This window comes from Aythya ferina (assembly GCF_964211825.1).
Source record: "Aythya ferina genome assembly, chromosome: 15".
NCBI lineage: Eukaryota > Metazoa > Chordata > Aves > Anseriformes > Anatidae > Aythya > Aythya ferina.
In genome coordinates, this window is record NC_140314.1 from 6967793 (window position 1) to 6995597 (window position 27805).

At 39.8% G+C, this 27805-nt stretch overlaps 1 long non-coding RNA gene across 5 annotated transcripts in view; it reads right to left on the reverse strand.

Annotated features, from left to right (window-relative positions):
* LOC311444935 overlaps positions 1-27805 on the reverse strand; it is a 284906-nt gene that overhangs the window by 199793 nt on the left and 57308 nt on the right. For 4 of the 5 annotated variants that reach the window (XR_014698136.1, XR_014698138.1, XR_014698139.1 and 1 more), the window contains 3 exons: positions 10654-10741; positions 9669-9749; positions 3820-4012 (listed from right to left, as the gene is read on the reverse strand). This is a non-coding gene — a long non-coding RNA (uncharacterized lncRNA). The remainder of the gene's footprint in view (positions 1-3819; positions 4013-9668; positions 9750-10653; positions 10742-27805) is intronic. The other variant, XR_014698137.1, reaches the window with a different exon arrangement.

Sequence of the window (27805 nt, forward strand, 5' to 3'; positions counted from 1 at the left end):
TCGCTAACAAACACTGTGGCTAGAGCATCAAATTCTGTTCACTAAATTAGCAGAAGAGCAACTCTGAAGTCAGCATATAAAAATGTCCTAGTTTTGTCTGGGATACAGCTTTTCTTCATAGCAGCTGGTGCAGTGCTGTGCTTTGGATTTCAGAGAACAGTAATGCTGGTAATATTTATGTTTTAATCCCTTTTAGTCCCCCCCCCGCTTTTTTTGTTCCTTTCTTATGAAACTTTCTTTATTTCAACCAATAAGTTTTTGCACTTTTACCTTTTCAGTTCTCTCCTCCAACCCACCGAGGTGAAGTGAGCGAATGGCTGGTTGGCGCTTTGCTGCCTGCCTGGTTAAGCCACAACCAACATGTGGGATTTGGTTTTCAAGAATGAAGAGGATATGAACTAACTAATACTTATCTAGGATTTATTTAGGTTTAACTTGTTCAAAAATGGAATCAGCTCATTTACTTCCATCTCATTCTGTGTTAAGACATTTAAATTCTGTTTGCAGGATGTGAAAATAAAGTATTTTGCTTAGAGCAGTAGAATATTGCTTGTATAAAAGAAAAAGCCCTAGAACAAACTCACATCTTCCCACCCATCTCACCCTGCCATCATTAGGCTTTAAGTGCTATGTTTTGAAGTTTTGCTGTGTTTTTACTATATTTAGAACAGCAAATATCTGGATATTCTATATATTATCTCTTTTTTTTTTTTTTTTTTTTTTTTCTGTGATACTGATTAGAAGGCATCAGGTAACACCTCTGCTGCTTTCTAAGGGAAATAGGACAAACAGTGGGTCTGGGCTATCAGTGTCAGAAAGTACAAATACAGTGTATCAATGAGAATCATCTTAACTGGCTTGAACTATTCCCTGGCTATCTCAGGAACCTGACTTTCTGGCTTGGCCACCTTCTGTGTTCTCAAGGCCCTCCTAAGGAAGCAAAGAGATGCAATTTGGTAGGCTTAGAAGAGCTGACTTCTGGTCATCACTATTTCAAACTTGTTCATATCTGACTGGACATTGCCTCTTCTTGCAGAATGAAAAAAAAAAAAAGAAAAGATGACTAAATAATACATCTTTCAGAAGTGCAGTTATTCCTTCCAGTTGGTATGAGGTTAGTTTGCAAACACAGAAGTAACTCAATCTCTTTATCCACGTATAACTGGTGAGTTTAAGGCAGCATTGTTGTAAAACGATTCCCTGTGACCTATTTCTGCAATCAAGCTGCTGCCAGGAACAGTGAGCATAAAACTGAAGAGAGAGTTAAAGAGCGAGAAAAAGCAGGAACACAAAGACAACACTTTAGAAAAACAAGATAATCTAATTCCAACACAGTCATAGTCTCATTGGTCTTAGCAAGGAAAGTCATACATATTCCACGGCATGTAACTGTGACTTCCAAACACCATTTGAATCAAAGCTCAAGTATCTCCACAGAGGCAATGTCGTTACCTTTATACAGAAATACGACTGGAAGAGACTTCTTGGATCACAAGGCCAATGTTGGGCAACTGGTGGCAACCAAGTTGTGGAAAGAAATCACCTGTTTTCTAGAGTAAATTCCCTAACACAGCTCAAGCCTGGAATGTATTCCTACACCACAGTAGTTAGGGAGTTTTGCTTCCACTAAGAGACTAAGCTGATGCTGGCGTAGCCTGTAAAAACGTACAACTGAGCCAGGATTAATCATTTTCTGCAGACCTGTCCATTTGCCACAACATCAGGCTTTCAACAACATTCAAGAACTACTAATTCAGCAAAGCTGAGATTAAAGAACTCCTGCAGGTAAAAAATGAAGAGCCTGCCCCTGAAAGTCATTGGTGGCTTTTTTTTTCATATTTGTTTTTTGTTTTTGTTTTGCAGTTTAAGACTTCTGTCCCAAGAAAAGCAGATCATTAGTCACTGGAAAACTTCAAAAGCCATGATATATCTCATTTTGTTTGGGTTCAGCTGACTTTCAGAGAACTCTCGAAATCATCAGTTTATATTAATTTAAGTAATCTGAAGTACTGACTGCATATTTGAGATAACAATGTCAAAGCCTTAGAAGAACTTACTACTTTTGACACATACCAAAACAGTAACCTTTCATATAGTTTTTGCAAAAGCGAGAGCTAGAATGCATGTAGCATCAGTTCCATTTTCAAATTAGCACCTCTAGCAAGTAGTAACGAAGCTGAAATCTTTGGGGTTATCTAGTAGTGCTTCCAGAAATTGTTACTGCTGTTTCTAATGCAGTGCTAATGTGATGTAGCATTTTTCTATTTTTCTCCTGTATTGAGTACACTGTAGGCGTTTACTAAAACATTTTAAAATGATTCTATGACTACATGTCAATTATCACTATATTATGAATAAACACTTTTAATACGTCACAATAGGTATCCCCTTTCTCAATCCCAGAGTTGTCTGCTTCGTGAGTGCAGGTGAATCCTACCCTTCCCCTGTCTAGCAAGAGCCCCACAGCTTCCCCACAGCTTGGAGTTAATTTTAAAATACAGAGAATTTTCTGTGGATTAATACAGAAGAGCCAGAGGGTTGTATCAGTTCTCTTTTCTTACTGTATTTGTGTACCTTACAGAGCCGCCCGGTTTTCACCAGAAATACAGAGAAAGTGGAAATCAGAGTGGCACACTTACTTTTTAACTCTCTATGAAGGACTATTTTAAAAAACAGAGGTTTGCCTACAATTTTAATAATGTTGACAGAAATAAATAAACACAAAAAATAGACATTCTCCAAACAGTTTTTACTTAACCTTTTTTTCCTCAGAAGAAAAAAATGAAAATAAAAAATCAGCCTAGAGAGCCATTAGTTTTTTTCCTGTCCTTAGATAAACAGAAGTTCACATAGTATCCAACCTGAGCTCCAATTTCTAAGTACTGACAATTTGAAAGAGAAAATAAAAATAATTTAAAAGCAAAAGTCCCTGTGAAAACCCTTCAAGTATTTGGAGTATTTCAGAAGACTGTCTTCTGCAGCATAATACAGACAGACAAATTAGTAACAAATATATGCAAATAATATTAATGTCCCCAAAAGATGTTTTAAATCTTGGCACTGGTTACTCTACATTTCTGTATCTTTATGATTTCTCATATACTATGCAATTTCACTGAGATAAAACTGATTTCCTATCAACAGATTTTTTAATCATAGAAACTTCGTATCAGTATTTGTATTTAATCTTTATGGCTCAGATGCTTTAACCCACATTTTAAAATTGCTGATTGGATGATGACTACAGAATCCATTATAATATTTCAAGAAAAACTAAGTGTTAAAAACAGATAAAATAATTAATCCTATTCTTTTTTTTTTTTACCAAGTATGAGAAAAATCTACTGTTCAGTGGAATAGCTGTTAAGAGTATCGGCTGGGAGATGAACCATACATGAGCTGTACTCTTGGCATTGCTGCTGTTACCTTTGCTGGACTTGCCTATGATCACCAACACCAAAACCTTCACAGTTAGCCACACATTTTGTGGTTTACATTTCCTTGAATGAAGACCATTGGCAAGATAAGAAAGCAATTGTTGACATCAGTGTCCCACCTTTACATTAAGTATAATATCAGCTCTACACGATTCAATAAGATTAAGCGTACAGTTGCTGGCCAAAAATTTTTGTAAGCTAAGTGTATTTCACTTACTTGTTCTATTAGCTCTTTATAGCCATGAAACTTATTCAAGTGAAACTTAATTATTTTGTTGTTTGCTGTGTTTTTTTTTTTTGTTTTTTTTTTTTTTGTGAAACCTAATTTTGTTTTTCATGTTTTGGAAGTGCAAAAGAACTAATTCTGAAGAAGCTATCTTACCTTTCTCACTGGTTTCCATTCTCCAACAGATGTGATGGTACTCCTCATTGTTATGTCAAGAAGAAATCAGCATACTCTCGCATCACTTCCTGGTGTGATGTTTTCAGGATCTCATCAAAGATTGCTATCTTGAAATCTTACCTGGCATACGAAGAGGAGGAAGATCAGGAGCATCACCTTCCTTGAAATAAACCTGATGAAATAAAGTTCATGTTTTATCATTTTCATCTCATGCTGTAGAAAAGCAGGCTAAAAAAACAGAATGCTTATTTATGCTAATAAGCTTTCCTCTCACCCAGCAAGAAGTACAAGCACCAACCAGTATCACCATTTTGTATTAAACCACGGTAATGTATTCCTGCACAAACTTGCCACTAATCACTAAGATGCAAACCCCAGGGCCACAAACAGATTTCATTTTTGTCTGTTTCCAACACTGGAGCAGAACAAAGCTTATTTTGACCCACAGTTCCAGGTTTCATCTCCCTGTATGAAGTGTTTGAGTGTGCTGGAATAAAGGATGGCACAGTTAAGGAAAAACTCCAGTTTCATGCCCCTTCTATGCCCTTGGCTTATTGCACAACGGGTTGGAGATTGCAGGAGCTTTTCTTTTGCTGGATAAATGGAGGCTATTAACAAGATACTTGTAGTGGAACATTTAGGAAACATCCTGGGCTCTTCATTAGCGTAAATGCCAATACACAGCACAGCCACTATGTAAAAGAGCCTGAAACTTTTAGTAAGAAGGATGGAGGGAAAGAAGAGAATCAATATATGTATTTTTTTAATTTCTGCTTCATTTAATTTAAGCATTTTATATCTTTCATTTGTGAAGTGAATACTAAGTGAAAAACCTCAGCATTAAACTGTGCACTGATCAATCAAGTCAACTGCATGTTCATCTGCACTCTGTTTCCAAGTTCCTTCCTGAAGTCAGAACCAGGCAGATGTCCCTGAAGGAGCCATGTGGGAGAAGCCCCCACTCAGATGAGGCTGTCTATGAATCACACATGCGGTTTCATCTTTCACCCACCGGAATGTAAATGCAGAGTAATACCAGCAAGGTCAACATGAAAAAGAGAATTTTAGTCATAATCCATATATTTGTGTTCCGCTTTGATAGCTTGCACTACTTTAGGGTCCAGCAAGAAATACTGAGGAATCAAGCACTGCTTATTCAGCTTGAGCAAATTCGCTTTTTCCCACAAAAAATAATATGAATTGCAGAGTGTTTTTCATTTCCTGTATAGATATCATTGCAATGTCAAATCCTGTGAGGGCAAAGCTAGCCAGAGACTACAGATGACTTAAAACTAGCTGCCTCCCAGGTGCTGAACATTCCCAGGGTCTTACAGTTCAAGTTGGCACACCTGTGAGCAGTACAGATCACTTTAGTTAATACACAGTGCCTACACCAGCTTTACGTGGTTTGTCATTCTTTATCACTTTTCCCTGCATTCCACGTGTTTTTTCATGGTGGTTGCCTATTTGAAGTCTGACTGCCAGAAAATCAGCCTACTCATAGCTTTTGGAGTTTGATGGGTAAGTCAGCATCCCTGATGCAAACCAAAGGTCATTAAAATGACTGCACAAAGCTTGTTTAACTTTAGAGGTTTCTTTGGGCCAACTCGTAGTCACATCAATGATGATGATGTTAGCAGTGTCATTCATGTCGTCTACAATCAAACACCCGTTTGCAGACAGCTGGCAAAGGTTCACTCAATTAAGGGGTAGCTGAGCAGTGCAGAAAAACTTGAGACACCCCACGCACTACAGAATGCATCTGTCCCTAGGAAATAAGCTCTGTTGTTTTCTTGTGGTCAAGACAGCTTGAGTCTAGTTTAGTGCAGTGTTTTTCTTAAACAGTTGTCTTATATTTCTTTATACTGTATTTTAAATTGGGAGGCAGTGGGATTTGCATTCTTCTAGAAAACAGGTAGAAAATCTGAAAAAGAGGGATACTTCTCCTTAAGAAAAACAGTATCTTTATACAATCCCTTACTTTCCTTTTTATTTACATTCTAGTGCAGAGGTTCAGTAAGTTTCTTCTACCATATGAACACAGAACTAATGTCTAAATATTTATACGGCTCATATAAATATTTATATGGCCCACTTCATCAGCTAATCGTAGTCATTATTTTTTGATTGCTTTGACAAACTGCCTGACTAAACAGCACTACAAAACTTAAGAAATATTTTACACATTCCTTGTTGGCTCAACTTCATGATTTAAAAAACAAACAAATGAAAAATTTAGATTGGATGCACTCTCCTGAATCTCTGTTCACATGACACTGATTTTTCCTTTTTTTATTTTATTTTTTTGTTTAGAATGAGATCTGTACTTTTAATCAGGGTACAGATTTAGCATCATAACACACTGAAGCAAGAAAAAAATGCATTGGAAAGGAATTTCCTTATATTTCAAAACACTTAGAAAAACTGCTTCTTAGTTTAGGGCACAGAAACAGAGCTGAAGCAAATAATATTTTTCACAAACTAGATTTAGTAGACATTATTTCACAGTTATGCTATGGATCCAGATAAATACAGCAAGGTACTACAGAAAACTCTGAAGAGATATAAATATATCTAAAATTAATTTTGCTATTAAAGTGTTAATTATTTAAATATAACTTGAAGCAAATCCTGTGCAACTCAGAACACAGCTGAGCCTCTGAACTACTGTAAATGTAACTACCCATCTTTGACATCTAAAATGACTATGACATCTCAAAAGTTATACAGGCCAATACAGAAAAGCCCTTCTCATTTAAAATTTTTAGTTTCAACTTCTGGTTTTGTTCTGTTGTAGTTTTTTTTTAAGGGTTTGGTAAATAACAAAGAATTTGGCCTTTCATAAACAGAGGCATCCTACATGTAGCTAATAGGCAGACACTCTCATTGGAGATGATCCCAGGTTCAAATCTTTGTCTTCCTTCCCTTTGATTTAGACCAGATGCTTATAGGTCTCTGCCATTCTGCACAGATGCTCAGAAAATGAGAGAGGCTCTTTTGTCATGAACTGACTTCATAAAATACCAACTGATTCAGACTACTGGACTAATCCTAGTCCAGCAGCCAGGGATGTAGGTTACCTGTTCCTAGTTCTGGTTCAGAATTTGAACTAATTGCTGATTCACTCTGAGTGCTTTCTCTCTCTCTCTCTTTTTTTTTTTTTTTTTAAGAAAAAAAAAATGTTATTTTGGGCTGTGGAAACCTTTGCAATGATGATTCCTGAACACTTTATGAAATTCTATTTCTATCATGAAAGAGAGAAGGAGAGAGAAGCCTGCTGAAGCTGTCGGAGCACTCCAGCAAATACCTCACTGCACACCTCCAGAGATGCTTGTGTACAGCCTGTAAGCCTCACGTTGATGCAGCATGAGACACCGTTTTAAGAAAGGACATAAATCTGAAGATCACATTAAGAGCTATCAGTGCAATACCTTCCTGAATCTTAATCTTTTCTCAGATTTAGTAACACTTCAGCACAATTCATCTTGATTATTTTCTGGGAAGACAGAGGGTGTTGTGGAGACTTTCTGGGGCGATGATTCATACATTTGCCTTCCTCCAAGAAAACACTGAAGCAACACATAGTTAACATGAAAGGAATTTACTGGATTTGCACCATGGTACATCTAGAAAAGAATAGGAGATAATTGAGGTGGACAGGTAGCCAGAGGAATCCTTTCTTTCAAACCATGGGTAACTTTTCAGATATCCTCTTTTCTATAGTGCTTCTTACTCCCTCCTTCCAAACGTGTCCCTGTTTAATGATAATGATATCCTGACCCTGCAGGTGTTGCAGTGACACTATAATGCATCCTGCCGGGGCAGTCTCTCTCAGCAGCACAAAGGCTTTGGATTCTCTGCTCCTATCTCCTCTGTCACCTACACAAAATGATTGTACTTCACCCTTTGTACTTTCTTTCCACCAAACTCTCCCATGTGTTTTTATTTTTGTTGTTGCTTTGTTTTAGAACTTGATCCAAAACAGTGGGTGGTCTTTAGAAGAGACTTCTGAAGATAAGGGAATATTTCAAGACCATTCCTCATCCTTTGAGAGACTGCCTACAATGAGAATCTTGTCACTAGGAAATATTTAAAAAGACGTTAAAGTTACAGGTCCTAGCCTTAAGGGAAAGGAAACAAAGAAATGAGAGACGTCAGCTAAAGAAAATTTTCTTAACCTTGAAACTTCCCCTACCAAGCCATATGCTACAGCTTCTCAAAGGGTATTGCTGCAGTACAGGGAGAACAATGAGTATTAGTTGAATAATCAGGATAGATTATCAAAATATATAAAATCAAAGTCTGTACCCTACAGCAAGTCATAAAGAAAAGCAGCCATCTGGAGCTTAAGAAATGTTTCTAGCTTTGTCAGTAAGACTTTATTATAAACACACAATATCGGCTGCTAATTAAAAAAGCTACAACTAAGCATTCTCACTCTCTCCAGGGATTTTTTCCTATATACTTTAAAATTCAGAACTGTGATCTTCATAAAAAGTTCTTTAAGCTTCTGTGGCTACAGGAGAATGACTACAGGATCTTTGATTTCCCTCATTCACTTCCAATATCTAGAACAAGTCTGGACCAATGAGTACTATCAAGTTTGTGTCTTTGGTCCTTGCCAAATTCTGTCTTTCTTACTGATATCAAGAATCTTCTACCCAGCATTACAAAAATAAACAGAATATCAGGTGAAAAGTCTGACAAAGAGCACCACTGCGGGTTCCAGCAAAAGCCATAGAACTTTTTGACATGTAAATGACAGCTGGAGAGAAAGATACTGAAGCATTGAAAAAAAAACTTCAATTTTTTTGCATTTTCATTTATAATGGAGGGGGAAATGTATCCTTTATTTCTTTTAAAGCTTTTGTTTTTACTAAGGATGTTGAAAATTTGTGTGTAACTTCTGGTCAGAAATATACTTTCAGGAACTACATAATCCTGCACAGTACATGCCTTTTGTCTTGCATTTAGAGCTTTCAGTTAAGCTCCTTCAACATAAAAATTTATATGAACAATCAGGCTAGCAACATGGTGCAGACCCAGAGGCAGCTTCCTTTCCCCCTCTAGATACAGCAATGATAGCACTATGGTGCAGATGAATGCAGTGGAAATAGGTCTGGGATGGCTCAAAGCCATGCTTAAATATTTCCACCTCTCCTACCAAGAGATCTCAGCAGTAGCCAGGTGTTCTACTCCCCCTGCCTCCCCCAACAAACTTAGATGTCCCACTAGGTGAATTGACAAGGGCCAGACCTGTGTTTCCCAATGTGTGCACAGACGAGGCATGCAATTGTATGCTACAGTCTTGTTAGTTTACGTATTTATAGGTTTTTCTAAGCCAGAAGGTGCACTTTCATTCCTCCTTTCTGACATACCAAACATCTCTGCTGGAACAAGACATGGCACACAGAGCAACCCTACTCACAGGCAGGGGAGGTAAACATAGTGCAGTAAGAAGGGCTGCTCGCAGAGGTTTCTGCACATAAAGGTTCTTCGTGGCCTCATCAAATTCCTAACTTAGACTGATTAAAAAAAAAAAAAAAAAAGCTACTTTGTTTCACATGATGAAAGGTGCCCTACTTACTGAGAAGACAAGTTACTTTTTGTTCTTTTGATTTCCTGCTGGCCAGGATGTACAGATGGTTTTTTGGAAGAAAAAAAAAGGAACAGATGACACTGAAGCACAGAAGAGATTAACAGGGTCACTGGCTTGCACTCCCGGGGTCTGGTTGAAGGATTCCTGCTTCTTAAAATTGTGAGCAGCAAGAGATGACGGACTCATCACTCAATGAAAAGTGAGTTATGACTTTGCGGCATGAACTTACTTGGCTGCTTTCCCCTGCCTTGGTTCTTCAGGATGGGAAGGCTCATGGGAAATGGTTACTTTGATGTTTTGTTCAGTTTTTCTGTGGAACATATTAAACATGAGGCATATCAGATACAAGTTCAGAGCATCTGGGCTAAATTCACAGTTGATATTGGTGATATTTCTGCATTGCTTCAGGTGACGTTTTAAGCAGGTTATTTAATGTGCTAATAAGCTTATAACCAGAACTATCTGACTAGGAACAATAGGTCTTTTGTAAAGAGATGCAGAACATGTAGCCACTCTAGACTTGACATATATCAGGCTAAGACACACACAGAGTTAGCTAAGGACAGTTAGGTAGTGTGCTAACATCTTCATTATGCCAAGAAGACAACATGAGTAGCACTAACAATATAGAAATACAGCAAAACCATCTCATGTGACACCAAAACAGGCATCAGGTGAGATGCAGGACACGTTACACGTGGTGTGAAACTAGTCATTGAACAGAGTAACTGCAGTGCAACATGGTGAAAACTCACATTTAAAAACTGACATGGAAAGGTACAATAGACATGGGAAAACAAAAAAATCATCATACAATCTAGATTCTTTTTGGCTCATATTTTTTTTCATGCTACACCTGCGAAGTACTATGCTCACTTATATTCACATCCTATTGAACAACACATAAGGAAAATTAGATCATGCAAAAAATAAAAATAAAAAATAGAGCCCCCTTACAAGCCTAGCCTAGGGCTGTAGTTTCTGGTTTGAAGAATAAAGAACAAACTTTCTTTAGGGCTTCAACCTCTCATTATATCCATATCCCTTCCAGGCTCCGGCATGCTTCTAGGGACAGGCAAAGAAATTCAAGCCTCTATGAGTTTTTGGACTCACAAAGAGCTTCATGGAATAATGCTTCCAGGCTCATGTCAGTCCATATAAATCAGACAGATTTAATCTTCTGGTCAAATTGTGTTTTCCTTAAACAAACTTACAGTTTGCTGACACAGACAAAACAACCTGCTCCTCAAATCCTGCCACCCTCTCGGCTCCTGGCTGACTCCAGTTTCTGTGTATCGTGACCTAGAAGAGAATAAGAAAAACAGACTCCTTACCTCCAAGAATCTCTTCTGGATTTTTTTCCCTCCTGTTTAAGTGCCAGCCTTATCGTCTGAAGGGTTTATGAGGGTACAGCGACAATCCATGGAATATACTGGGATGCTGCAGGCAGGGAACTCCTTGGGTATTCCCTTCCAGCATCCTCCAAAACATTTCAGACCAGGCTGCCATACAACCAGGGCTCTCTCCTGCAGACTGCTATGCAGAAATGCTCACAGTGTCCTTTGACTTAGAGATACAGGTACCTTAGACGGCTAAGATGGAGAGAAAGAAGCATCCTGCTTTGGTATATTTTGTCCTTAAGCAGTTTGGCTATTTGCTTTATGCTCTGTGCTATGCTGCTGCCGTCACGGAAATCTGATCTTCAGGGAACAAAGATGAGGATCAATTTGACAGGTTTTTAGTGAATCATCTGTCTAGCAAATGAACCTACACTCTGAATCTTTGCAATTGCACATTGCAGGAAAAGCCAATGGGTGTCTGCTAGTAAATCTGGTGATAGATGAGCAAGGAAGGAAGGAACTAGATTATTCTGAACTATAACGGCTGCAAAGGGCTAAGAAGATCAGGAGGAGTATGGTACGGGCATTAAAGTAATCCTACCCAACTCCCAGTAAATAGCAAATCCGTTGAGTAAAAGAGGTACCGCTTTTAACTCCGATTTCTCTTACCATAACCACATTTTAACAGCAAGCACAGCAGGTTTAACTGTGGACTCTGACAGAAACTTCCAGTTCCCGAAACTGCAAGTTCCATTTTCAAAGCTTATATATTTCTTCATACTCACTGAATGCTTCTATCAGCAGTATGGATGGCAACTATATTGAATGGACTCGAGAGAGGTCTGTGACTGGCAAGAGCTCAGCCAGCTTACCAGGCCCTATCCTGTTCTCTGGCATACGCGTCTTCCTGAGAGGAGAGCTCTAAATTTGCTTCACTGAGCAAATATGCCTACTTTTTGCTATCATCCCTTTTACTGAAGCTAAACCATCAAATGCATCCACTGGAGCAAATTTGGTGTCTCCATTTCCATGGATCCCTGAGTGCTGTTTTACCTTGTGTGATGCTATGCCTCCCTACAACACGACCCATGGAAAAGAACACCAAAACACATCAGAGTTTGCAAGAACAAAAACAAAAACAAAAAAAGAGAGAGATATGCTAGAAAGTGATGCAAATGTATCTCCTGTTCACTTAAAAAAAAAAAAAAAAAAAAAAGAAAGAGATTGGTTTTAGAGGTCGACACAGTTTGAAGCACATATTATGACTGAGGGTATAAAGGAAGGCTCACCTGGAAGCAAGAAAGAAGTCATTGCTCTAGTAAGCAATTGATTATCCCTGGTCCAAACGTTGCAATTACATGTATGAGTATGTCTCATTTCTCTAACTTCTTTGGGAATTTGTTCAATGAGCTTCCACAGAACTGTGTGGATCCACCAACAAAAGGAACGTCAGCACAGATCATAAAGATCTAGCACAAAACATCCTAAAACAGCCCAACAAAACAGTACAAATTCAGTGAATCTGAAGGCCTCTATATAAAATGCATTAGCAGGCATCCTGCTACTGCAGTTTACTAACAAGCCCTCCTCTTCCAATCTATAAAAGTTTCATTAAAATCCGTACTGCCTCATTTCTTTCCTATGTCACAGGAGCACTGCCCTCAAAGAGAATTCAATGCAGGACACTGTGGGCCAACTTCTGCTGGCAGTGTCAGTGATAAACCTCCCACTGGCTTTCAGCCGGAGAATTACAAGCTCTAAAATCATACACAGTGTTACGAGATCTCTTTGAATACAGTAGTGAAACTTCCACCTGCAAAGCAAGCAGCTTCCAAGAGACTGGTTGATGCTGACGTCAGAATATAGTGTTTAACATTTCTGCGTAACTGAAGCCTTAGAACTGCTAGTTCTCTCAAGAATGGGGGATTGTATTTCTTACTTCATCTGAAAGGTGATTTCATGCTTCAGGAAGTAAAGAAAGTTTGTGCACTGACAATATAAATGCAGATGCCTCCTGTAATGATTGACACCAGAGGTCGTGCGAGTGGAGTTTCATTTCTACTCCCAGTAGATCATGCAGCCAAGCGAATTAACGGCTCTTTAGGAATTAGGAAGTCAAAGTTTTGACAGCTCTGTCTTCCCCCTTTGAAATGGGATCAGTTCAGAAGCCCTCCTTGAGGTCTGATCTGCTCCTCACAATTATCTGTTTTAATAGACAATATGAAAGACAGTGACACTCAAAGTGTACTGTCATATAGAGGTGAATTTCCTTCCCTGCAAAGGACGTAAGTGGCAATGAAAGAAACTATTACATACAGAAGCAGTAAAACACTCTGTCATAAAGAAGTATTAATTTCATAGAGCTGTCAGAAAACTGTCTCTGCCCCAATCCTAAACATACACCTCAAAATGAGAGACCTTGCACAGCTTATATCTGAAAGACTATTGCTGTTAGTGTGGAAAATAAGCAGAGTATATCCCTAACAAGTTGCTTTTGCAATTTTTTTCTCTCTTAGTAAAGAGGGAAATTTCCAGTACAATAGAAAAGCTATCAAGCTCCAACCCAAATATTGTGACAGATAGCAGAAAGTGCAGCTCAGCGTTTTCCCCTGCTGTGGATGTTCAGGCAGTACCTTTACTTCTTTTTGAATAAAGGTACACAAAATATAACACAGTATTGGAATATCAGTAGGGTACCAGTAATTCTTTTGTACTTCTAAGTCTGATGGCAGGCTGATTTGGTCCTTGCAGCCACCTGTAAGAACCGAAGAGAATATCCTCGTGCTCCCTTCCAGCCACAGCACACCCAGGTCTCTCTCTGCCAGAACACTGCTTGATCAAGCCCATTCGTTATTCGATCAATCGAGTTTCCACCACAGCTCACACAAATCTCAGTTAGAAGTCCCCTCACATGCACACTCACCTAGTGGACAAATGGCTTTGTTTGCAAACTGATTTTTACAAAAGCCATCAGAGGCCCGTTTGTCAGAGTTCTCAGGAGTTGCTTTCTGCTACACAAAACAGGACAACTTTTCTCAAGGGACCATGGTAAAACCCAATGCTCACACTTCACCTTTGTTATCAACCTGTTTTCTTCAGTTCTTAAACCATACAGTGCTTCCAACAAGGGATGCCCTACCAGCTCTGTGTCAAACACTTCTTGTACAACTGCTACTGTAGCAAACTACAAGTATGTTCAACAAAACTACTTAATGCACCACTTCTGTACGCTGAATACCTTTGTATCATGTAGGAAAGACTTACCTTTTCTTTCTTTCATTACCATTATTAAGAGAGAATGCAGGCTACTCCAGCCTATTTATATCCTTTCTCTTCACTTTTTATTTGCACAAACACTAACTCCTGCACCTTTTCAAGTGAAGGAGACATTATGGAGATGCTTATGAAGTTACCAGTGGTTAAATAATAGCGAAGTTACCAGTGGTTAAATAATAGCAGTTCATTAACGTATATAATAGAAACTTCTTATGTGATAAGCAGTTGGTGATCAAGAAGAAAGAGTATAGTACCTGTGTGACAGAGGGAAGACATCATCCACCCAGCTTCATCCCCAACTCCTTACTTAGCCCTGACCAACACATAATGCTGATTGAGGTCTACACAGAGAGCAGGGAGAATTACCTAGAAAGAACATTCAATGACCAGACACCCAGCTAGCACATGATCCCCTATCTCACCTTTACAGCTTAATTCACTGCCGCTTGCTGACTATCGCTGCTTTGGAGCTGTGCAGTACAAGGAAAACAAGATACTACTCAATTTTGCTGGTGTCTCTCTCTGTAATTTCCAGCATTATATATTACAGGCAGGTATTGGAGATGCTGACTGCTTTCAAATGTAATCTCTTGATGGCAGATAAAGTTGAATTAGAATGGAGCCTTAGGAAATTCAGACTTTGACAGCAGGGAACCACAGCGTATGCACATACACTATTCTCCAGTAGAAACTGTAAGTGCTTATCACTGCTGACTTGCATAATTCCTCACCTTGTTACAATACCAGCTCCAAAGTACTTCAACACACAGGACTGGGACTCCCGTTACAGCGAACCTGTAGTGATTTACCCCAGTTGGGGATCTGGTACTTTTTGCCTCTTGGGGAGGATCCAAGAGTTTCAGTGGTCTATTTGGGAACTATCCAAGCATTCGTGATCCTGGACAGAATACAACTAGACAAGAAGGAAAACAAAACAAAAATAATCTCTCAAAGCCAGTTTAGAAATGCTTCTTAAATCACTCTTGAAGCACTGATCATTGTCCAGCTGACGTACACAACAGACCTCAAGGTTAACTCTTCCCTTGACCTACTGTCACTTTCTCAAAGATAAAATACCTTCAATTTCACACTGACCGGGACTCTTGGTTAGAGCAGACTGATAATGATTTAACATGTCTCATGTTTTTAATGGATCTCTTCCCTCCTCCGGTAACTTTTTCACATGCTCTTTTTCAAGCAGATGTTATTTTAAGTCTTTATTTGCCATGGTAAGTAGGACATCCACCTTTCAGCTGGTGAAAAACTGCATACATTGAAGGGATCAATGCTAGTCCGATTAAGAATTTGGTCCAATATGTGCAAAGGCAGTATTGGGGGAATTATACTTCCAACATGTCTGAACACATTAATGACCCCTGCTTGTAGGGGCAATTTTCCACATAAGAGACACATAAGAGACAATGTTTGGTAACGTGTCCCTTGAAGCCTAACAAAGAAACAAAATACGCACACAAATGTAATCAGAATCATGTGTGGAAGAAAAAAAAACAGGATTCCATAAAAAATGAACCATCTCATTATTCATCCTTCCTTACTGTACAGCTTTTTAAAAACATTTAAAAAACAGCAAAATCTGATAAATGAAGCTGTTGTCAGAATAGAACCACTACAGCATCTACTGACTGCAGACATTTAAAATATATGAATAAGTTATGCAGAATTACTATGTATTTCAGAGAAAACAGAACCACTCCGTGCTCACAAGGGCTCATACAAAACAACAAAGTAGACACTGTTTACCTATGAATATGTGGGGTAGTTTAAAAACTCACTATATGACTATGCATTCCCAGGAACCTGAGTCTCAGAGGCTGTCGCCAGTGCCCTAATATCACAGTCAGCAACAGGGTGAGAATGAGCTGCAACCTGCCTGAGGTACAAGGATGCTCAATGCTGGGTCTCAGGAGTAGAGAGTGCTCTTGAGCACTCCCTAGGGCACAGCATGGACACAGCCATCCAAAGGAACATGAGATTTTAAGTAACATATCTTTTCAAAAATTTTGCCAAGGTCTAGGAATTTCAGGGCATGGTACTTGTTCAATGCTTGTTCAGTGCTTCAGACTCTAAATTTGATTTTGACTATTTTGACGTAACAAGTGAGTACAGAGTGTCTGGATACACAAACATCAAGTGCATGCCCAAACAAATACATTTCTGTTCATATCTCCAGTACACCTTCATGAGCAATAAGACAAATTCATAATTACACAGCACCACCACTAATGAAAAGCATCCCCACCCCCCTTTGGTAAATTTTTGACCTCTTTCCTTTGATGCAAAGAACTGATACTGTCATTGCTCTCATGCTGTTAAAATGGTCCATAGAAATACATTGTAAAACTGTGAAGATTTGCATTTAATTCTGCTCTTACTACATTGCTGCAACTTTCTGGGAGACAGCCTGAGCACAAAGTTCAGGCAAACACCGTCTCTTTGTAGCCTCAGAAAGCACAAAGCATTTCAAAACTGCATTGTAAAAATTTCGTTTAGCGAAATGGTGTTCATAGAGCCTTTCAGGATCAACACCTTCAAACCACGCTACCAAACAATAGGAAGTTATTTGGCACTTCAGCTCTGATCAAAGGAAATGCACTTACAAACAGTCCATCCACAGCACTTAGCCACAGCTAAGGGAAGGATTTCTGTAACAGGGTTCACTGTGCAAGCCACAAAGAGCCCATGTGAAACCAGAGATAATCAGATCTTTCTTCAGAGACCAGCTGACAGCTCGGGGTCCCATACTTCCCTTGTGGAATCTAAATTGGATCTTTAGAGTATCAGATAGTTGTTCAGTGTTTCTACCTATGTCTGCAGACGAAGGGATGTTGTATGTACATCTTCTACACTTTTGTATTCAAGAAGGGCTGCGAGGGATGAGTGGAAGAAAGCACAAATGCAGGGAAACAAAATGGCTCTACAAGCACCCTACAGGCAACAAAAATTATCGACTGGGATTAATGCACATGGAGCTGAACACCTCACCCAATCATCAGCTTACATTGTGGTTGAAAAGTCTGTCTGGAAAACAAAGCCAATAAATATCACTTATGTGTATAATATTGATCCTTTCATCCTGGAAAATCCTAAAGCACCTCAGAAGCACTATGCACAGAAATCCATGGAACCCAACAGCCATTGAAATAAAGCAGTGAGTCTCAATGGCATGACTAAATCAAGATGATACCAAATTATCAATTTTAGGAAATTAATAAAAGCACCAGAAAAAAAGATCCAGTAGAGATCAGCTAAAAACTTTGTAACAGTGCTGGCATTTTCTTTTCTTCTTCCCTGATTCTCTTTTTCATTACTCATTAACAGTCTTTGGCAAGATTCAAAACCAGAGACTCCTCCTTGCTTATAGCAAAATAGAAACCTTCCGTATTGCTAATTTTGATCTTGGATTTTGACAGAAAAATATACATATATATATTAACACCTTCCTTTCCTTTTTCTTCTTGTCATATTAAAGAGATTTCAGACCCCGTATCAGAGGAAGAAATGGGATATGAAAGAGAGTGCTACTTCATTAAAACAAATCCTTCCTAAGCCATGTTCTACTTGTCGTTCAGGAAAGGTGAACTTCTGTCAAATCACCACAAGGAACCACTGGAGGAGGAAAAAAAAACAACAACAACAACAAAAACACCAGCTAGATTTGAAGGAGCTCATCATAGTTCATCATTGTTCCTGTGGGTGCTCTTCTCCCATTTCCTTCTGCTTTCCAAACATCTTCAACTTGCAAGTTAGCCAGTTCCTGTTAATAACAGCAACAAGTCTGGGAGAGGAATTCCTTTGCATACTAACAGATAAGATGGCATCTGTAGAGGCCCACGCCAGCTGCAAAGGCTGAGGGGCGGTACAGTGTTCTTTAGGCTATCAGCTTCCTAGCTCTGCACAAAAGCACTCAGGCAGGTCCTTCTGGGCACAACCATCCCCCGGAGATTTGCACAGGTTTCCTTCAGAACTGCACAGAAGCCCCTCAGCTTAAAATGAAGATGTTTTGGAGTTGTAAAGTGCTTCAAGCTTTGACAGGAAAAATTGGCCGAGAGGGTATGGCAGCATCTGTGATTCATTCAAGTGAGACGGTGCCTTAGGCTAAGGTAGGCCAGCAAAGCTATAGATTCGTTCAGGAGATACTAAGAAAAAACGAAGCCATAAGAGCAGGAACTTGTGGCAGTAATTAGGTTGTTACTCACCAATCCCCAGTTCAAAGGTATAAAATCCATTTCTTCTGAAAGAGGCTATAACTGCATTTAATATATGTCTTTTATATCCCAAAGCTTTCATAGCCCAGGGCAGATGAATGTTAAGAAACTGAAAACCCATGTTTTTCCAACAAACCCATCACACATAAAAGACACGACCATGCAGAAGTATCTGTGTACATATGAGATTTTAGACACAGAGGTCCAGTCTTGATCCAGACTAGCTCAGGGTTCCTTATATCTGAGGCTCAGGGTCAGGCTTTTATGGAATGAAAGTGGCATGGGAAAGAAAAAAAGATTAGAAATAAGACAGGAAGGAAAGAGAAGAAAGACCAGCAGTAAAGGACCTAACACAGTCTACCACAGCAACATAGCCCAATGCCATGGGAAGGAAGGAAAAGGTGGAAAGAGGCAGGATTGATTCAACAAACCCCATTTAATGGGATTTCACAGTGTATGATTACTTGAATCAAACGCAGAAGTATATTTACAGTCAATTTACTTTCTGCACTCTCTTCTTGCACATACACAGAAGTTAATTACATCAGCAAGGAAAGAGGCTTGGTAGCTGGTACTCTACCAGTGTCTGGACATATCTGAACTGCACTGAATAAGAACGAGCTCCCAACGAAAATTCAGGCTCTTCCTAGTGGATTTGCTAAGTGAGCATTATGCTTAGGGTCCTCTGGGAAGAAACTGTCTGTTCCTCTTGTTGCAGATGACCCAGCACGATAAAGAATAGAGAAACGTCACCCAGGCAAAGCACAAAAATGATTCTCCAGATTAGGAGATAGCCCATGCTCCCAGGAGAGGAGAGACATAAATTCAAGCCTGACAGAAAAAACAAATTAATACCCTAGGCCTGGGTAAGTACTATGACCCCTTAGCTAGAAAGGGGCCCCATTACCTTCTCTGACAGACTACTTCAAATTTAGCTTCAACGCAATATATTTACTTCCAGATTAAAATGCTGGTTACTGCGTAGCCTCAGAATGACCAAAATCACATCACCAACAAATTTCAAGCCATTTTGCTCATCTCTGTCATCCTCCACACTTGAGAGGCAAGGCATCCATTTCTCAATACACTGGGATTCCCCTCCCAGGCTAAAGAAATTAATTGGAGAAGAAAAATCCTTCTACCCACTTAAGCCTTCAAGTTTATATTTTCTTTCTCTTCATTCCAAAGGTGCCATTAGAGGCAGAGCTCTGGAAGCTTGGTGTTCCCAAGGTCAGATGATGGACATAAGACTGGAATGATATTGTGCTTACCATAAACACCTCAATGAACATCTGAAGAGGATGGCTATACTGTCCCCATAGCCGCTGCACATAAGCAGATTTTGAAGGAAAGCCTCCTTCCGATCAGTCACAAAAATGCCATAGGGCCACATATATGCTGACATAAAATTCACAAGGATACATTCAGCCACCATATATCTAAATTTAAGATTATGGAAATGCTGATTTCTCATGAACAGGACCTGTAAATGACTCTGATTGCTGATACTACGATCAGTCCTGACAAATCTCACCTTCTCCAATGTCAGCTGACAGTACCTCAAGATGGAAAACTACTAACACTACGCAGGTACATTCACAACTCTTGGGAAATCAGTTACTGGTCTTGCTTCTTACCTGTTTGTCCCCTTTTCTGAAACAAAACAGAAACTTTCTATGAATTTTTTAAAAGACACCTTCTGGGGTATTACAGAATATAACAGAACTTGTTACGATTCAGTTGACACACATAATACCTGAGAACATAACCAAGCAAACCTTCACAAGGAGTTTTTCCTGTTTGCACTGCTACAAGCACGGCTTCAACGCTTTGTGCTAGAGCCAGGCTGGTCTGTAGGAACTAAGTGGTTGCTTCACGTACAGGTGGGGTCCAGGAGTCATGTGAGGAAGCTTCACTTACTCCCCCAAATCATTCCTGTAGTACCAGCTGACTGGAAAACAACCACATACATCATCTGGGGTATAAAGCTCCTTGCCCAAGTGTAAAATATTATATTCAAGAGCAAGCCCATGTTGTCATAACTCTATCCAAAAGCATACAAAACCCTTTCTCAAGGGTTCACCCTAAGTGAAAAGGGAACAGTCTGTTCCCACAGACCAGAGCTCAGCAAGATGATGAAGCCAACTGAAACAAGAAAAAAGAAAATAAACTCAGCAAAACTGACCAAGCAAAAGCCTGGGTCAAGCAGTTTTTATAATAACAAATAACGTCTTCTCCTTCCTCTGCAAACTAAAAGCCTGCCAGTCCCTAATGATGTGTCTATGTGAAAAGCATCTATACCCACTTCTCATTTTCTTGTACACATACAGCAGTGACTGCAACACGGGTAACATGCATCTCAAACCACCAGCAGACACCCAAATGAAGCGTTAGCAGCCCTGGCAACAGCTGCAGGCTTTTTTTTTTCCATTCTTGAAGCCTCTCTCCTTCCTTCCCCTTTGTTTTCATTAAGCCTCTTATGGTGTACATAGCTCATTTAACCAGGCAACAGGGCTCAAATGTATAGGGCAGTGTATCTTGGCTATCAAAATACAGGTGAAGGGGAAAAAAAAAAGGAAGAAACTTACAATATTCTGGAAGAAAATCTCCAAATACTATTCCCTTCAAAACAAAAGGAGAAAAATATCTTTAAAAACATGGCAGAGAACATTGCTGGAAGTTGTAAGTTTTCCTTGATTTCCCAGATCTGTGGCTCTCTGGTTCTGTGTGGTTATGTTGGCACTGCAGAGCAACACTGAGCAGGCTGGCAAGTTTTTCCTAAGTGCTCTTGAAATGGCAGAACATTGATGCCCCATGCATTATGCAAAAGTGAGTGGATTGATTAGTGGGCCATACAATTCCAAAGCCCCATTATACAGTTTCCTTTAAATAATTAAACACAGGAAAATATAGTACTGCTGCAAGGCGAACCAGCATCATCCTGCTATCTGACAGATTCACTGGGTGCTTCACTGCTAAAGACAAAACTAAGCAGATTCTCCCTGCCTTGGGGCACTGCCCTCAGTTTCATGGCACTGTCACATTCTGCAAGACATCCTCACACAGTGCCCGCAAGCCTTGGCTTCCCAGTGCTGAGACTTTGGTCAGCGGGGACTCTGCTCTCTCAAGGATTTGGCAGCACTTCATTTGCTAGTGTGAGTAGAGCACGCCACTGATTTGTTTTTCTAAGCATTTCCCAAAGATCCAGGGTTAGGTTTTGTGCTTTATTTCTTGGCAATAGCATCGCACAGCCAAAAAAAAACAAACACAACAAGCACTTGACAACAGAGAAAATATTTCAGTTTGATACATATTTTTAACCAGAAGCAACTATCAAGCCACGAAGAGCTATGTTCAAATTCAGCTATTTACGTAGTGTCCTTTTCATATCAGGTTTGCTAAAAGGTTCAAGTGGTGCCAAGTTTTATGAGGGGTATGAAGCAGCCGAGGGAACTTAATTATTTAAACCTTAAAAGACAGAGCTAATAACCAGCAGCTTTGTAACACCAGCAGGCTTAAGGAAGCCCGTGCACATGAAAGAGTGACCCTGTTTGTCACTACGGTAACATTTTTATGAGTAGTCACAAAAACATTTGGCACGTGCTCTATCTTCCTAAAAGCTATTTAGAACAAAATAAGTATTGTCATTTTTAAAGGTATCTCCTTCAGAAACACTCTGTGTTTAAAAAGAATTCATCTAGCTATAAAAGTACAGGAACAATGAATCAAATGCATTTCAGTAACCAACAGGTCCTTTATCAATCTCAAAGTGAAACAGACAAAAAACTACATGGGTACACCCTTACATCTAAAATGACGAGTGTGATTTCTGTCAGCCCACAAGATTCAGAGGGATTTAAAAGATTTTCTTATTTTAGAAGACGTATGTCAATGTTGAGAAGAGTTGGCTTTTTGTGTTACTTCTATTTCTCTGTAAGTTTTATTTAAACTTACATCTATGTACTTCGGTTTCTCATCACCTCCTAATCAGACTGCTATCTTGTCACCCAGTACAGAAATAAAATACAAGGAGAAATCAATAGTCAAAGCAAGGGGTGAATAAGGGGTCAGCCTTGGGTAGATGATATGTCTCTTCTATTCTTATCATGGCATGACATCCTAGATCATCTTCAAGCAATGAATCTAGAGAGTCAAAAATACTCATAAGGGAACAAGGATTTCATTTAACGTGGCCAAGTAATTTGCATTAATTCCTGAAATAACTAAAACTGGCAATTTCCCATCACCATTTTGAATTTCAAGGAAAAAAGCTCAAATAAATTTTGATGGTTCTGCATGACATTCTCTTTATTTTTCATCCAGCTCTACAGAATGTGACATTTAAGTGACACCTGCTCTTTTTTCCCTCTCTGATGCATGAAGTGCTCAGATATACAAGGCTGGAGTATGTCTAAGGTCACTCTTTTTTTATGGGGATTTTCTTGCATATTTAATAACTTGCAAGTAAACCATCTCCAGCATTCGGGTAACAAAAAAAAGGACCTCTAATATGTTTCCCTTCCACTAGCATCTCTTTTCATGAACCACATATGAACTTAAATACCTTAGACATGTCCACTTCTCCATCAAATGTGGCTGAAATCAATCCCTTGGGTCAAAAGTTATGGAGCAAGGTTTAGTCCCAGAATGTGGCTGTAATATCATCGCCTTATGGATGCACCAAAGACCATACTTACAATCAGACTGCATATGTAACACCTGTGTACATCAGCTGTAGGACACCCTGAAACTTGATTTTTTTTTTTTTCTGTAACATCATTGAAACAGTTTTCTCCCAAACACACTTGCAGTGAAAGCATTTTCATTACTAACTCAGAGCAATCTGTTGTTGATACGCACTGCTGCAAGGAGGCAACTTCCCAAGGGACTGAGTTTAGCGATAACAGGAACACACCTGTGAGAAAGAGCTGAAGAGTATCTCACGAGTTGCTTCACTGAATCATTTCCAGGATGTTCTTTTAATCCAGTTTTGGTGTCTTTTCTGAAGGGAAAAGCTCTTCAACAGACAAAAAATAAATATAACCCTACTGCTCTGTCTTTCCACTTTGCCTTACCAGTGACAACAAAGCAGAGCAGCCACAAGCCATCACTGGGCTAAAGTTTATTTTTACAGAACATCGCTACAAGTTGTAGCTACACAGAAATGACTCAGTATCTTCTTTTTTATTTTTAATTTTTCCTCGCATTTGCACACATCATGACACCAGTCACTTTACCAGATCTTTTGCTCCTGTGAGTTCCCATTGTTTGGCAGAACAAGGGACAGAGCACGCTCATTATGTCACAGCAGGATCAGGCTCAAAGTGCAATTGCATTTGCCCATTATCCTCCCATTCCCTCCTGTGCATGTTCACTTCCTCAATGCAAAAGGCAGATCTCCCTGCATGGAAATCATTCTGCTTGTAGGAGACATTACAGACCTATGCTGGAGGACTTAAACTTTTTCCAGTTTTTCCCTCCAGAAGAACGAGCCAAGTCAAAATTCTCTTTTGTTTCCCTTCTACTTAAAACTTTTCACGTGACTTCAGTGTTTGCCTGCACGCAGATGTGCCAATTCCCAGCTGAAGAAACTTCAGCTCAAGACTGCTTGTGCTGCCAGAGGCTCAGTATGTCACAGTAGTAATTGTGACATATTTGAAAGCTTGCGTTTCTTTATTTGAATACAAATTTTTGTTTAGAAAATTGTTAAGTATAGTAAAAAAGTAAAAACAAAACAAAAACCCCTCAAGTCTCAACAATAAAATCTTGGAATGGAAACAAAGCACTCAGCTGACCAGAAGCAATTGCTTCATTACTATTTTCAGTTTAAGAACAACAACAACAACAAAGCAACCTAAAGGGATTTTTTTTGGTCTGTGTTCACACAACATTTTTTCAGGATGTCAGTACTTTTCCCAGAACAAGAAATGTTTTTGCAGCCCCTCTGAATCAAAACCTCTCCTGGATGTTTAAACTTGTATCTGCACATATGAAGCTATTTGATTTCCTCATGACCTAAGTACAGGTAGAATGCCGTGATGAAATGCATCCAAAATTTTGCCTTTTTTTTTTTTTTTAAACAAGCATCATGAGTTTACAGAACACAGGCTAAATCGTAATGAAATGACTGATGAGCAAGTTCACCACCAGCTTTACAGGGAAAAAAAAAAGATCAGTGTAAATTTCAGAGTTCTTTCATAAGCCGTAATAAATTATGTGTTATTTGAGTCTAGTTACTTTCAGGAAAAATAAATGTTACAGTGCCCACAGTCATGCATTTCATATATCATTCACCTTTTAATTAAATTGGTCCTCTTGTAAGGCTATTGTGTTCTGCCCTGTGATCTTACTTTTTCTACTCTTAAAGTGGAGATCTCATGCTGCTTTGCAAAGCTACAGAAAAGGAAAAGATGATGCCACTTTGCAGAGCATGTCTGGTATTTTGACACAGGATGAAAAGACAGTGTTCAGAAACTCCATCTCAGGGGGAATAGGTCCTGAGTGTGGACAAGTTCACCTGAAGTTTTTTAGCAAGCTCTAGTACAAAACGTAGCTGGACTTCTCCTTTGCTGACAGCACGAAGTGATAATCAAAATCCAAGCTAACAAACCTGTTGTCAGAATAATGAGAGAGAAGGGTGCGGAGATTAAGTCAATTAACCTCATTAGTTCATGGAATATATTTGGATAAGACAACACAACTAGCAACTTGTTGCAAGCAGTCACCTTTTGAAACCACTGTAGGCAGTTATAGCCACAGCTGTTTTATGGTCCAAAAATTCAAGCTCTCAGCCATATATTCCTGTCCTACCTTATCCATTGCAATAGTTATTTGTGTTGCCAGCAATTGAAAGGAGACCACGATTCAGCTCAACCATCGTGGCATGTCAGGAGAGTGTCATCTTAATGACACCAAAAAACCTTATTTAAGAGTGCAAGTTTTTTCTTTCCTTACGTATTTAAAGACAAGTCCCCACTGGAGAGCAGAGGAAGGAAGAAAACATGGGAGAGTTGAATTAGTGCCTAATCATATAAAGAAATGTTTGAAACCAAGTAGGAGTTAGGTATAGGAGGCTTGCTTTACAGTTTGTACCAGTAAAGAACATTGTTTCATGTTTTAAACAGCAGTTCTCTTTAAAGATCCTGAAACGTGCCAGCATAATAATAATGATGATGATGTGTGCTGTTCTGAAAGCCTATCATGACAAGCCCAGTTTTTTATTCTCCTAACAAGAACACTCGATGATGGCTGGGTTTGAACCACAGTACCGGCAGAGAGCTTCCAGGCAGAATACAGATAAGTCAAATGGCTGCAGTGGGGAAACCTACAACTTGGGGAAAACATGTCGCATCCAATAATCAACAAAATCCAACTCCTCTATTTCCTGCTGCAAGGTGGCCTGACAGGTAAACAGATTGCCTTCCTGCACAAGACTCACTGACAGCACCTGAGGGTCTCGTGCTGAAGGCTGCACAGCTCAGGCCTAGCTACGATTTTGAGACTCTTTCTAATTCAGCTGTTTCAAGTGCTCGTACTGGAGGGGAAAATCCAGCTCACTGCTAAAGGCCCATTATAGCTAAAGAGAAAAATAGTGTTGTGGGAATAGTGCCAGCAGAGGAGATTGGTGCTCATACAGATCCGGTCTGGGAATGTCAAGTAGCTTCTCTCACCTCCTCATCTATAATGCTGAAATGAGTGTTACCAGCATTAAAGGGATGCTACGAAGCTAAATCCACACAGGTTCTAAAGCATTTAGAGGACTTCAGCTGGAAGGCAAGACAGAATGAAACACTTTTTTATTATTTTTCTCACTCACTCAAAGAAATATCTGAGAGGAAAGCCAACATTTTATAGAGCTTACAAAAATATGAGAAGCCTGACTCATTTCCCATTCAGGTAAAAAGAGGGGTTTTCACTGGCTGCCATGTGAGCGAGATTTAGGCTAACAGGCCCGTAACAAGCTTTCTACCAGGAACAGAATTCCTTATAAACCAGGTCCCTATAACAACTTACAAATAAATGGTTGCTATTTGCCTTGACTTCCACCCATCTTTCACCGTGGAGACAAGGAAGAAGATTATCAATCTCTCCACAGATAAATGTCTGTATACTCACTTACTTTCCTCCACTAATATGGAGGGCAAGAACAACTGGTAATTCTGTGGACTGAATTTTGTGGGCTTCTCGACAGAATCAGGAAGGCAACACACCACAGGCCCACCTCTGGCTCCAAAGAGAAGAATACTTCCAGTCACTTCTCTACCATATCTTCAAATACCATACTTCCACCTCACTTAATTGTTTTAACTCAGTTCAGCCGATTCCAAAATGTCTGGTGAACTAACGGATGTGTTTATATTTCAGATGCAAGTTTATTTCCCAAACACTGCTCTGCCAGCTCTGGAAACAGAAGCGCAGCTTTCTGGAAGCAGGCCAACCTCAGTGCTTGAACTCCATTCACAAAGTGCTAAAGGAAGTTCAGCCACTGCATTTATTTGCTTTGAATAGCTTTGCTGCTGCTTCAGCTGGGAAAGACTCTACATGGTTCGAGTATAGATCAAATTAACATACTGTGTGTTGTCCTGAAAAGATGTTGGTGCCCTGTCAGAGGCATCGTTCTGCTGCATTCTCCAGGGAGTTTGGCTGCCTGAAGAAATATTTTTGCCTCCTACTTACAGCTGATGATGAAAACCCCACTAGCTGTTTCAATGATGTTAATGATTCCCTCTTCATCTCCACCACTCACCTACTGGAACAACAAAGCAGCATCTCGGTGTGGGATGCAGGCTGCCTAATGGGATCTCGATGGTCCTCCAAGCACCGTCTGGCCCACAACTGCCAGAGCAGCTGCCCCGGTTCCCTCCAAGGGCCCACCCAGCTCTGCTCCCGGAGTCGCTGTGGGGGAAAAGATGGCGGGCGGCGCCACAGGAAGGTCCTGTCAGGAGCCACCACCTGCTGGCAAAGCGCCCACAGCACAGCAGGCAGCTGCGTTCAGTCAGGGCCAACACCAGCTCACAAAACTTTATTTTGTGACAGAATTTTCACCGCTTACATCCCTTCCTTTCCTCTTCCACCATCTGCGGTGCAACTCTATTATTATTCTGTGTTGCTCACACAATAGTTTTGTTAAACAACCAAATAAAAATGGCTGAAAGCAGGCAGCCTATAAAGAGAATAAAACCCGGGCAAGTATGTGACGGTAACTTACACAGAACACTGCACAGCCTCAACAAAACACCAGCTCTGGACTTAGGAGCCCTCTCTTCTTGTTTCTGTCATGAATATATCTAGTCTATTCTTAGTCCCATGTAGGTACATAAATACATTTCAGAGTAAGTCTGTGTGACTAGTCATGGTACACTGAGGCTAAGCGATGCTTTTTAAAACAAAATCCCCCCTCTACACCCCACCCCAGCAGTGTGCCGCTCAGGGCTCCCCTCAGATGGCGCACAGGCCGCAGGGAGGGCTCTAACATGGCGGCAGGGATGCGGTGGGGCTGTTCCCACCAGCCGCTTTCCTTTTCC